A 12,308-nucleotide genomic window follows, 5' to 3' on the forward strand; every position below is an offset into this window, starting at 1 on the left:
GATAATTAAGGCAAGTTGTGATTTATTGGATTTGAGATAAGCTATGATTATTATCCAATTTTATAATTATTGGATTATTTTCTATATTCAAAGTATAAAGTTGATAGTTATGAAATAATAAGGATTTTATATGTTTTGGACTAAGTAACTAATATTTTGAATATTAGTACTGCTATTTTGGAAAATAGAGAAATTAATTATATTATTTCTAATTTTTAGATTTGGGCATTTTATTGAAAATAATTTGTAAAGTTGATGAGCAAATAGTATTTTCTATGTACAAATAGTGTTGGATTTAATTTGGGTTTCAATTACCATATTATTCCCAATTTTATGTGAAATTACTAAAATGCCCCTAACCCTAATTTTTGAAAAAAAGAAAACCCTAGCCCCCCAAACCCATGCAGCCGCAGCTGCTGCCCCTTTCCTTTACCCTCATCATCACTCACCCACAAGCAAACCTGACACAGACACAAGTGAAACCCTAATCCTTCCCACACCTAGCCGCCGAAACTCTACTCCATCTGCCCTCTTCTCAGACCCAGCAGCAGTGAGACCAACCTTTTCCCCCTTTCTCAAATCAGTCGCAGCAGTAAAGGGGGAAATGCATGCAGAAGAAAAACGGACCAATGAAGAGGGGGCGGAGCTGCAATCAGGAGAGGAGGTGAGCCACGTTGCTGCCTCCGTTCAGCCCGTCGCCACTGAGCCGTCCTTGTCGCCGATGACGTAGAACCGAGAGAGAGGAACGTACGAGGAGAGGAAGGCGCCGTCTCTGGAAGCTGCGCCGTCGTTCTTACTGCGTCGCCGTCGTCCTTGCCACAGAGCCAGTCGCCGTCCTTATGGCAGATAGAGGGAGAGAGCGCGCGATAGGGGAGCCCTGTTGAAGCCGGTCTGCTGCCTCTATTTCCGCCGCTGTGTCACGGAGAAGAGAGAGAGCCGCGCCGCACCTCAATCACTGCTAACCCACCGAAGCTGGCGCACAGAAGAGGGGAAGGGACGCTGCCTTGTGTCGTCGCTGGCGTGCCTGGGCACTGTTGCTGCGAACGTGCCATCGCCGGAGCTGGGTGGTTGCTGTCATGGGAACCGTGAAAGGAGGGAGAAGCCGTGCCGCTTTTCTGGCCGCCAGAGCTTCTATGGCAGTCAGAAGCTGCCACTGCCCAACCAGCTGCAACAGGGGTTGTCTGCTGTCATGTAGGGCTGCTGGAGAAGCTGTTGTGGCTGCCGGAACCATCACTGGAACTTCTGCAGTTTGATTCAGTCTTTAATCCTTTCTCACGGTAAGCATCTTCATTCCGGAGCTCTTGAAAATCAATATGCTGCTATATTTGGCCACAGATTCTGAGGTTTTGTAACATAGGGTCAAGCTATGGTTATTGCGGGTCACGATTAAAGCTGCCGCCGAGCCGGTTCGGAGACCGCCGCTGTTCGGTTCATCCGTTCCTTCTTCGTTTCGGTAAGTATGTTTCGGAAAGCCTCGCGTTAGTATTTCGTTGTGTTGGTTAATGAATATGAATTTTGGTAACGTGGGGGTAAAGTCCTGATTGTTGTATGTTGCGATTAGAGTCGTTGAGATTGTTGCGAAAGTGGCTAAGAGCTGAGGTTTTGGCTGCTGTGATTTCGAGTTGAGGCGAAAAGGACTCTGTGAGACGTTTGGGGTTATGGATTTGCGTTTTGAGGTAGGGGCGCTTTCCAAAAACTATATTTCTATATGTTGGTAGTATTACATATGGATACTGATGTGAGAAAATGTGTATTTGGTGATTGTATCGGCCTTATGTATTATTTGATTGACTCGAATGTTTATGGATGTTGGTTTGGCTGAGTTGTTGTGCGGCTTTGTGAAATGTAATGTTTTGAAGCTGATTCTTTAAATATTTGAAATCTGAGTTAATCCGTTGAGGATTGGTTTGAATTGAGTCAATTGTTTTGATGATGTGAAAGATAGAATACTCTTTGAAATTCAGCCTGGTTTGCTTTCACTGATTTGGCTTTAATAAATGATTTGTTGCTGAACCGATTCTTTAAAGCTTTGGAAATGAGTTAAATTGGTTGATATTGAGTTGATTTCCGAAATAGTTTCCTTGAGATATGCCACTGAGGCGACTGTTGGATTTAGCTTGCTTTTGAATTGATTTCTGGTTTTGGGCTGTTAAAAAGGAATGAGAATCGGTTTAGTTGGGACCCGAACCGGGTGGCAAAAGTCCAAGTTTTAGGGGAGGTGCTGCCGAAATTTCTACAAAATCCTAGTCTTGTTTAAAAAGTTATTTTAAAAAGGATTGGATTTGAGAAATTGTATTATTTGATTTATTAAGAGAATATTTATGTTTTCAAGCTTAATTTATTTAATGAACTTTATGCGTTGAGTTCGGCTTATTTAGAAAGGAACTATTTGTACCTTTGAATCACTGAAGGAAAATAATGATACTCTAATATTGATTTCAATATAAAAAGGAGCTTTTAGTGATTTTAAAGGAATCTAGACTTTCGATTGAGTAATCAAGTTTGAGGCATTTTGGAAGAGTTAGAAAAATGGGTTCCAAAAAGAAACCTGAGAGTGGTTTGATTCAAATGAACCGGTTCCGTTTCAAATGAGTTGATTTTTGGACCGGGTTGGAACTTGTGATTTTGAATGGCCAGTTTTATAGTAAATTCAGTTTTATTTACTTGAACCGAGAATCTATGATTTTAAGAGTTTCAATGAATTTTAAGGAATTGATATAAGTTGACCTTCCCTAAAGACTTGGGACTCTGTCGAGAATTGTTTTGTTATAAAATCTCATTATTGGATGGGTGATTTTGAATGTTCCCAAAATGAATCTTTAACTTTCCATGGTTTTGGAAGTTTTGGAAATAGAATGCCGATAGTGGCTTTGTTTTAAAAAGGAAACTCGCTTTGGGTAAATTTGGCTTATGAGCCTGAGATGATTTGAGAAATAAGATCTTTAAAGCCAAGGCTAAAAAGAGTTGAAATTTGATTTCAAAGTGAACTGGCTTGAGAAAAGTGATTTATGGTTTAAATGCCGGTTTTATGAATTTGATGATGTTGAATGGTGGAAGTGTTGTTTTGTTGTGAGCCAGAATGGCTGTGTATGATTATGAATATTGGCTGGTTCTTGATTGAGCCGTGAGCCGGAATGGCTGTGTATGACATTAATTTATGGCTGATTGCCGAATGAGTTATGGGCCGTATGGCTGATTATGAATTATGAATTTAAGCCGGATGGCTGAGATGGATGTTGATCCATGGCTGGGACTGAATGAATATATGCTTGATATACCTGGGTAGTAGCAAGGGTTGTGGTTCGTCCCACTTGCTCCAGGTCAGAGATTGTGACGCCTGGGTAGTAGCGGTAGTAGTGGTGATTCCACTCGCTCCAGGTTGAGCTTTTAAACACCCGCCTGGGTAGTAGCCGCAGTAGTGGTTATTCCACTGGCTCTGGGTTGAGCGGGCAGTAGCAAGGGGGTTGTAGCTCAAACCTACTTGCTCCGCGATGGGTGTTTCTGTCCATGGTTAGCTACCAAGACGTGTCGGGTTGGCTATATAACCGACAGATGATATCATCAGCCACTAGGGACAGGCATGCATCATATGCATTTATGTGACATTGTTTGGGTGTGCATATTATACTTGGTATGCCTATGTGATTAATTGCTAATTGTTCTACTTGCAATAACTGTTTGTTTGTGCTTGCATCTTCTTATTTGTGTTTGCTACTGGGACTCTATTGAACTGTGGTGATTGGTTGTTATTGGATTGTTTGGGCCTAGGGCCGTGGTTGAAATGAGTTGAACTGATGGTTGATTTCGGTTTTGTGTTTCTGGTTTGGAATAAAATATGAAAGGCTATTTTGGTTCCGCATAGATAAACCGTTTTGAAAGGCTTTTGAGTTTTTGAAAATTGAACGGTTCTCCTTTCAGAAAAGATTTCCGACTTTACTTTTATTGTAAACCGTTGTTTTTGAAAAGAGGCATAAGTCAGTTATTAATCACTGGTACGGTTTATCTTCACGAATCCTATTACAGTAATTCCCAAAAACCCTTTACTGAGAACCCTTTCGAGGATGATGTTCTCACCCCCCTACATTTTTCCCCTTTCAGGATATGGGCGCAGAAGTTACGAAGAGCTTATTTAATTGTTGTTGTGATGCTCTGTATTGTTTTAGTTATGGTTTATTGTACCCTCGCCTTTATCTTGATATAATCTGTAAGAAGGATAGGAATTGCATTGGTTAATTCTTGTAAAGTTATTTATATATGTATTTATGTATATATATGGATGTACTCTTTATGAGTTGTTGTAAGTTGTATGGTATTTATAGATGTACGTTATCGAACGAAAGTATTTTTGAGGGCGGTATTGCGGTTTAAAGTTTTAAACAGGCTCATATTTTAGTATTAAATAATATAAGTGTCGCCGTAATGTCCGAGCTATCAGAGTCGCGCAGCCGGAAGCGTGAGCTTTGGTAGTTAGGGTGTTACATTATGGTATCAGAGCAGTCCTTCCTGTAGAGCCTGAGGAATGGACCGACTATGCTTCAATTGCATACTCTGAGCGTTTGTCATGTATTAGGTCTTGTCGAATGACGAGAATTAGAGCTTTATGCACATGACGGTCTATTGATTAACGCTGTTAGTCTTGCATTGCAAAATTCTTGGTATTAAGTTTGGCTGGCTTAATACTAGTGAATTATGTACATGAAAGCACTGATGGGTTATCATAGATGATATACGAGTTTTGAGTAAATCGAATCGCGGGTTTGGGAACGCTAGAAACTATTTCTCGAGGCTATTCAATTGTGTGTCTTGAATTCTGTTTGAGTCGACCTGTTCTTTTATAACCTAACTTGAAGTTCTTGTTTGCTAGTCCTTTTTGAAAAGTAGTTTGATTTTTCAACTCTATTCCTCTATCCATATCATTCTTGTTTGATCTTAAGTGCATATGCTTGGTTGAACTCCCTGTTGTATCTATCTTTCTCTGTTTGAGTTCTTCTTGATTCATGTATCCTTTGACATGACTTTGAACTTGTCCTACTGCATTGTGCATTTTAGCTCCGGGTTCCGAGTTCATTCTTAGAGAAATTGTTAATTCAGTGTTCCTCTTATTTGACAGTGAATTAAAGCCAATTTTGAGATTTTTATAAAGTTGCTGTTGATTAGATATGTACTTATCTATATATGAATCTTTGAAGATTTCTTATACAGTTTAATAACTATTTATCTCTAATACCTCGCATGTACTTTTACTGGTTTACGGAATTGCACTTATTTTAAAGGTAAATTGACTTTCTAGTAATTCTACTATAGCTCCAGTGCACATCTTCATTTGATTATGTATTTGGATATTTTTCAAAATTTTGAAAAGAAAGGATTTACCACTTTTGTCTCGGTTGAGTTTCGTTTGATAAACTTTACTCAATTCATTTTGATTTGAGTTTGATTTAGCATACTACATGGCTTATGCCATTGTTGTTCTTTTGAAAATGTTGGACTCATAGCTTTCTTCTTATGAACGGACTAAATTCTCTATTAAATCTTCCATCTCCATGAATGTCATGTTTGACCTTGTTTTTGACTGATCTTTTACATCTTGTGAATATTGCCATTGATCTTGGTTTTTTCTTTTTGTGAAACTCATTCGTATATGAGTCAGTTTGATTCGTTTCAAGTTAGTGCATTGTTTATTCTCCCATTATCTCTACAAGAGTTTTTAGTCAAAGATTTATCATTGAGAAATTACAAATGACTGAGTTGTCTTTTTCTATGACTTTTGTATTCTTTTGGATCAATTTAAAACTTGTTTGATGTTTCATGTCCAGTGGATCTTGTTTGAACTACTTTAATTTAAGATCCTTTCTTGCAAGGCTTAACTCCTTTTTAGTGCATCTTAAACTTCTTGAATGTTCTTCTAAGATGGTGATTTCAAGAACACTTTTGGAGTCTTGTTTTGAACTTTTTAAAGAAATTTTGAATTCCCTTTGGAAGAATACTAAACGGAATTTATTTTTGTTGTTTGATTTAGATTGAAACCATTGTTCAATTTTGACGAAGTTAATTTAAATTTGGCATACGCTGTTTTAAATGATGTTTTGAAAAGCTTCCTTGTTTAGTGGAAACCTGTTCGTTTGTAACGCACCACTTGTCTCCTTACCAGATTGTAAGCAAAAATTTTACCTCAGAATTTCTTTTCTAAAGAGAGTTTAACTTCCTCTTTTGTCCCTGCTATAAATGTTATACACGCTTGTTTGAATATGGGCTTTGGAAATTTTTGAACAAGCATTTGATTTCTCTTCCGAGTTTTATGAATTACTTTTGGTTAAGTTGTGCACCTAATTATCTTTCTAAAATATTTGAGGAAATATTTTAGCTCTTAGCGAAACTTGTGTGCATTTAGTTTTTAAAACTCTACATGATTTACTTCAACATGAAATTGTATTGGAGTAAAGCCACGATTATGCTTTTGTTACTCTCTTGGAGGATGTTATTACTTAACCTTTCTTTTAGACTGCGAAGTGGTTTTTCCGCAAGTTTTGGTTCCTTTATGAACAATGTATTCGGAAGTACCTTTAATCGTGCTCTTGAGTTCTGTGAGCTTTGTCTTGGGTCTGAAATATTCTCTTCTGTAAACTTCATACTTCCTCGACTCAATTTGAATTTGGTTCAAATTAATGTGCTGATTCTTCTTATTGGACCTATTGAATTTCTTTTATCCAAGGGTTATCTTTGAAGTTGTCAATTGATTTATTTCCAGCAAACTTAATTGCTTGAGCGTCTTTGTTTATCTGGAAATTGGATACACTCTCTCAAATCTATGAGTATTATTGTTGACATTTATCTCTCATTCCTAAATCTGGTATCCTTCTGAGTAGACTCGAGAATTGTTTTGATATCACGTGCGATCTGTATATGTAGTAGCACGATGCGTTAGTTCTTTAAGACGTCATGTGTGCATACGAAAGTTGAAGCGGTAGGTGTGCAACGTTAAGAGTTGTGGGTGTTTTGTTCCTTGCGAACGGGTTTGCGGTTGTCAGGCTTGTGATCGAGTATGGGATTGTAAAGTGCTTGATGGAGTTAGAAAGTTGAAACTTCGAGGTTGATATGAGATTAGTGTGCGGATGTTAAGCACGTCATTTTAACCCCATCCTGTTTTATAGCCTTTGATGCTTTGCCCTACTATCACATGATTGACCCATGTTATCTTTTGCATTGAGTCTACCTTGTAACGTTTGCTTTGCAATCACACCCCTGCCTTTGCACCCTTATGCATATGACAATCAAAGTATTTGAAAATCGTATATATGTTTATATTATGAGATATTTTTGCTTTTTCTTAAATGTGTTCAAGGGTGAACTGTTATGGAATTTCTTTCATTTTGTATCAATTTTCGAGGGCGAAAATTTTTATAAGGTAGGTAGAATGTAAGACCCAGAATCTTTGAAAAGTCTTATTATGATCAAGTCTCAAATCTTACAGTTATTTATAGCCTTAATTTCAGAGATTATTTTATTAAAGATAATTAAGGCAAGTTGTGATTTATTGGATTTGAGATAAGCTATGATTATTATCCAATTTTATAATTATTGGATTATTTTCTATATTCAAAGTATAAAGTTGATAGTTATGAAATAATAAGGATTTTATATGTTTTGGACTAAGTAACTAATATTTTGAATATTAGTACTGCTATTTTGGAAAATAGAGAAATTAATTATATTATTTCTAATTTTTAGATTTGGGCATTTTATTGAAAATAATTTGTAAAGTTGATGAGCAAATAGTATTTTCTATGTACAAATAGTGTTGGATTTAATTTGGGTTTCAATTACCATATTATTCCCAATTTTATGTGAAATTACTAAAATGCTCCTAACCCTAATTTTTGAAAAAAAGAAAACCCTAGCCCCCCAAACCCATGCAGCCGCAGCTGCTGCCCCTTTCCTTTACCCTCATCATCACTCACCCACAAGCAAACCTGACACAGACACAAGTGAAACCCTAATCCTTCCCACACCTAGCCGTCGAAACTCTACTCCATCTGCCCTCTTCTCAGACCCAGCAGCAGTGAGACCAACCTTTTCCCCCCTTTCTCAAATCAGTCGCAGCAGTAAAGGGGGAAATGGATGCAGAAGAAAAACGGACCAATGAAGAGGGGGCGGAGCTGCGATCAGGAGAGGAGGTGAGCCACGTTGCTGCCTCCGTTCAGCCCGTCGCCACTGAGCCGTCCTTGTCACCGATGACGTAGAACCGAGAGAGAGGAACGTACGAGGAGAGGAAGGCGCCGTCTCTGGAAGCTGCGCCGTCGTTCTTACTGCGTCGCCGTCATCCTTGCCACAGAGCCAGTCGCCGTCCTTATGGCAGATAGAGGGAGAGAGCGCGCGATAGGGGAGCCCTGTTGAAGCCGGTCTGCTGCCTCTATTTCCGCCGCTGTGTCACGGAGAAGAGAGAGAGCCGCGCCGCACCTCAATCACTGCTAACCCACCGAAGCTGGCGCACAGAAGAGGGGAAGGGACGCTGCCTTATGTCGTCGCTGGCGTGCCTGGGCACTGTTGCTGTGAACGTGCCATCGCCGGAGCTGGGTGGTTGCTGTCATGGGAACCGTGAAAGGAGGGAGAAGCCGTGCCGCTTTTCTGGCCGCCAGAGCTTCTATGGCAGTCAGAAGCTGCCACTGCCCAACCAGCTGCAACAGGGGTTGTCTGCTGTCATGTAGGGCTGCTGGAGAAGCTGTTGTGGCTGCCGGAACCATCACCGGAACTTCTGCAGTTTGATTCAGTCTTTAATCCTTTCTCACGGTAAGCATCTTCATTCCGGAGCTCTTGAAAATCAATATGCTGCTATATTTGGCCACAGATTCTGAGGTTTTGTAACATAGGGTCAAACTATGGTTATTGCGGGTCACGATTAAAGCTGCCGCCGAGCCGGTTCGGAGACCGCCACTGTTCGGTTCATCCGTTCCTTCTTCGTTTCGGTAAGTATATTTCAGAAAGCCTCGCGTTAGTATTTCGTTGTGTTGGTTAATGAATATGAATTTTGGTAACGTGGGGTAAAGTCCTGATTGTTGTATGTTGCGATTAGAGTCGTTGAGATTGTTGCGAAAGTGGCTAAGAGCTGAGGTTTTGGCTGCCGTGATTTCGAGTTGAGGCGAAAAGGACTCTGTGAGACGTTTGGGGTTATGGATTTGCGTTTTGAGGTAGGGGCGCTTTCCAAAAACTATATTTCTATATGTTGGAATTATTACATATGGATACTGATGTGAGAAAATGTGTATTTGGTGATTGTATCGGCCTTATGTATTATTTGATTGACTCGAATGTTTATGGATGTTGGTTTGGCTGAGTTGTTGTGCGGCTTTGTGAAATGTAATGTTTTGAAGCTGATTCTTTAAATATTTGAAATCTGAGTTAATCCGTTGAGGATTGGTTTGAATTGAGTCAATTGTTTTGATGATGTGAAAGATAGAATACTCTTTGAAATTCAGCCTGGTTTGCTTTCACTGATTTGGCTTTAATAAATGATTTGTTGCTGAACCGATTCTTTAAAGCTTTGGAAATGAGTTAAATTGGTTGATATTGAGTTGACTTCTGAAATAGTTTCCTTGAGATATGCCACTGAGGCGACTGTTGGATTTAGCTTGCTTTTGAATTGATTTCTGGTTTTGGGCTATTAAAAAGGAATGAGAATCGGTTTAGTTGGGACCCGAACCGGGTGGCAAAAGTCCAAGTTTTAGGGGAGGTGCTGCCGAAATTTCTACAAAATCCTAGTCTTGTTTAAAAAGTTATTTTAAAAAGGATTGGATTTGAGAAATTGTATTATTTGATTTATTAAGAGAATATTTATGTTTTCAAGCTTAATTTATTTAATGAACTTTATGCGTTGAGTTCGGCTTATTTAGAAAGGAACTATTTGTACCTTTGAATCACTGAAGGAAAATAATGATACTCTAATATTGATTTCAATATAAAAAGGAGCTTTTAGTGATTTTAAAGGAATCTAGACTTTCGATTGAGTAATCAAGTTTGACGCATTTTGGAAGAGTTAGAAAAATGGGTTCCAAAAAGAAACCTGAGAGTGGTTTGATTCAAATGAACCGGTTCCGTTTCAAATGAGTTGATTTTTGGACCGGGTTGGAACTTGTGATTTTGAATGGCCAGTTTTATAGTAAATTCAGTTTTATTTACTTGAACCGAGAATCTATGATTTTAAGAGTTTCAATGAATTTTAAGGAATTGATATAAGTTGACCTTCCCTAAAGACTTGGGACTCTGTCGAGAATTGTTTTGTTATAAAATCTCATTGTTGGATGGGTGATTTTGAATGTTCCCAAAATGAATCTTTAACTTTCAATGGTTTTGGATGTTTTGGAAATAGAATGCCGAGAGTGGCTTTGTTTTAAAAAGGGAACTCGCTTTGGGTAAATTTGGCTTATGAGCCTGAGATGATTTGAGAAATAAGATCTTTAAAGCCAAGGCTAAAAAGAGTTGAAATTTGATTTCAAAGTGAACTGGCTTGAGAAAAGTGATTTATGGTTTAAATGCCGGTTTTATGAATTTGATGATGTTGAATGGTGGAAGTGTTGTTTTGTTGTGAGCCAGAATGGCTGTGTATGATTATGAATATTGGCTGGTTCTTGATTGAGCCGTGAGCCGGAATGGCTGTGTATGACATTAATTTATGGTTGATTGCCGAATGAGTTATGGGCCGTATGGCTGATTATGAATTATGAATTTAAGCCGGATGGCTGAGATGGATGTTGATCCATGGCTGGGACTGAATGAATATATGCTTGATATACCTGGGTAGTAGCAAGGGTTGTGGTTCGTCCCACTTGCTCCAGGTCAGAGATTGTGACGCCTGGGTAGTAGCGGTAGTAGTGGTGATTCCACTCGCTCCAGGTTGAGCTTTTAAACACCCGCCTGGGTAGTAGCCACAGTAGTGGTTATTCCACTGGCTCTGGGTTGAGCGGGCAGTAGCAAGGGGGTTGTAGCTCAAACCTACTTGCTCCGCGATGGGTGTTTCTGTCCATGGTTAGCTACCAGGACGTGTCGGGTTGGCTATATAACCGACAGATGATATCATCAGCCACTAGGGACAGGCATGCATCATATGCATTTATGTGACATTGTTTGGGTGTGCATATTATACTTGGTATGCCTATGTGATTAATTGCTAATTGTTCTACTTGCAATAACTGTTTGTTTGTGCTTGCATCTTCTTATTTGTGTTTGCTACTGGGACTCTATTGAACTGTGGTGATTGGTTGTTATTGGATTGTTTGGGCCTAGGGCCGTGGTTGAAATGAGATGAACTGATGGTTGATTTCGGTTTTGTGTTTCTGGTTTGGAATAAAATATGAAAGGCTATTTTGGTTCCGCATAGATAAACCGTTTTGAAAGGCTTTTGAGTTTTTGAAAATTGAACGGTTCTTCTTTCAGAAAAGATTTCCGACTTTACTTTTATTGTAAACTGTTGTTTTTGAAAAGAGGCATAAGTCAGTTATTAATCACTGGTACGGTTTGTCTTCACGTATCCTATTACAGTAATTCCCAAAAACCCTTTACTGAGAACCCTTTCGAGGATGATGTTCTCACCCCCCTACATTTTTCCCCTTTCAGGATATGGGCGCAGAAGTTACGAAGAGCTTATTTAATTGTTGTTGTGATGCTCTGTATTGTTTTAGTTATGGTTTATTGTACCCTCGCCTTTATCTTGATATAATCTGTAAGAAGGATAGGAATTGCATTGGTTAATTCTTGTAAAGTTATTTATATATGTATTTATGTATATATATGGATGTACTCTTTATGAGTTGTTGTAAGTTGTATGGTATTTATGGATGTACGTTATCGAACAAAAGTATTTTTGAGGGCGGTATTGCGGTTTAAAGTTTTAAACAGGCTCATATTTTAGTATTAAATAATATAAGTGTCGCCGTAATGTCCGAGCTATCAGAGTCGTGCAGCCGGAAGCGTGAGCTTTGGTAGTTAGGGTGTTACAAACTGGATTTTTCACGGATAAAATCATTTAAATGCCCAAATTAAATTTCAGAAAGTTAGGGTGAGAATTTGGAGATTTAATTATGATTTTTGGACTTAGTGGGTCCTTCTGAGTTAGAAAATGTGTTTTCTGTGAAAAATCGTGAAAAATCGCAAACTGGCTATCGAACCGGTTGAACCGGTTCAAGTCTGCCCGACGCTGCGCGAGAAAAAGTGAAAATAGTCCAAGACCTTAGAAAAATATTAGAAATGGAAAACTGGGTGTTAGTGATAAAGGTTTGGCCCAAAGTTGGGCCGAACGGGCTAAAAACACTAACGGG

General features: G+C 38.9%; 2 long non-coding RNA genes across 2 annotated transcripts; both read left to right on the plus strand.

The window, feature by feature from the left end:
* Window positions 1-378: 378 nt before the first annotated feature.
* On the plus strand, window positions 379-4,301 carry LOC112750214 (uncharacterized). The gene is made up of 4 exons (XR_003175468.3): window positions 379-1,277; window positions 1,358-1,453; window positions 1,562-1,676; window positions 4,099-4,301. It is a non-coding gene; the product is annotated as an uncharacterized lncRNA (long non-coding RNA).
* A 3,436-nt stretch (window positions 4,302-7,737) lies between these two features.
* On the plus strand, window positions 7,738-11,858 carry LOC140179653 (uncharacterized). The gene is made up of 4 exons (XR_011873394.1): window positions 7,738-8,787; window positions 8,868-8,963; window positions 9,071-9,185; window positions 11,608-11,858. It is a non-coding gene; the product is annotated as an uncharacterized lncRNA (long non-coding RNA).
* Window positions 11,859-12,308: the final 450 nt, after the last annotated feature.

Source organism: Arachis hypogaea, chromosome 15 (genome assembly GCF_003086295.3).
Source record: "Arachis hypogaea cultivar Tifrunner chromosome 15, arahy.Tifrunner.gnm2.J5K5, whole genome shotgun sequence".
Lineage (NCBI taxonomy): Eukaryota > Viridiplantae > Streptophyta > Magnoliopsida > Fabales > Fabaceae > Arachis > Arachis hypogaea.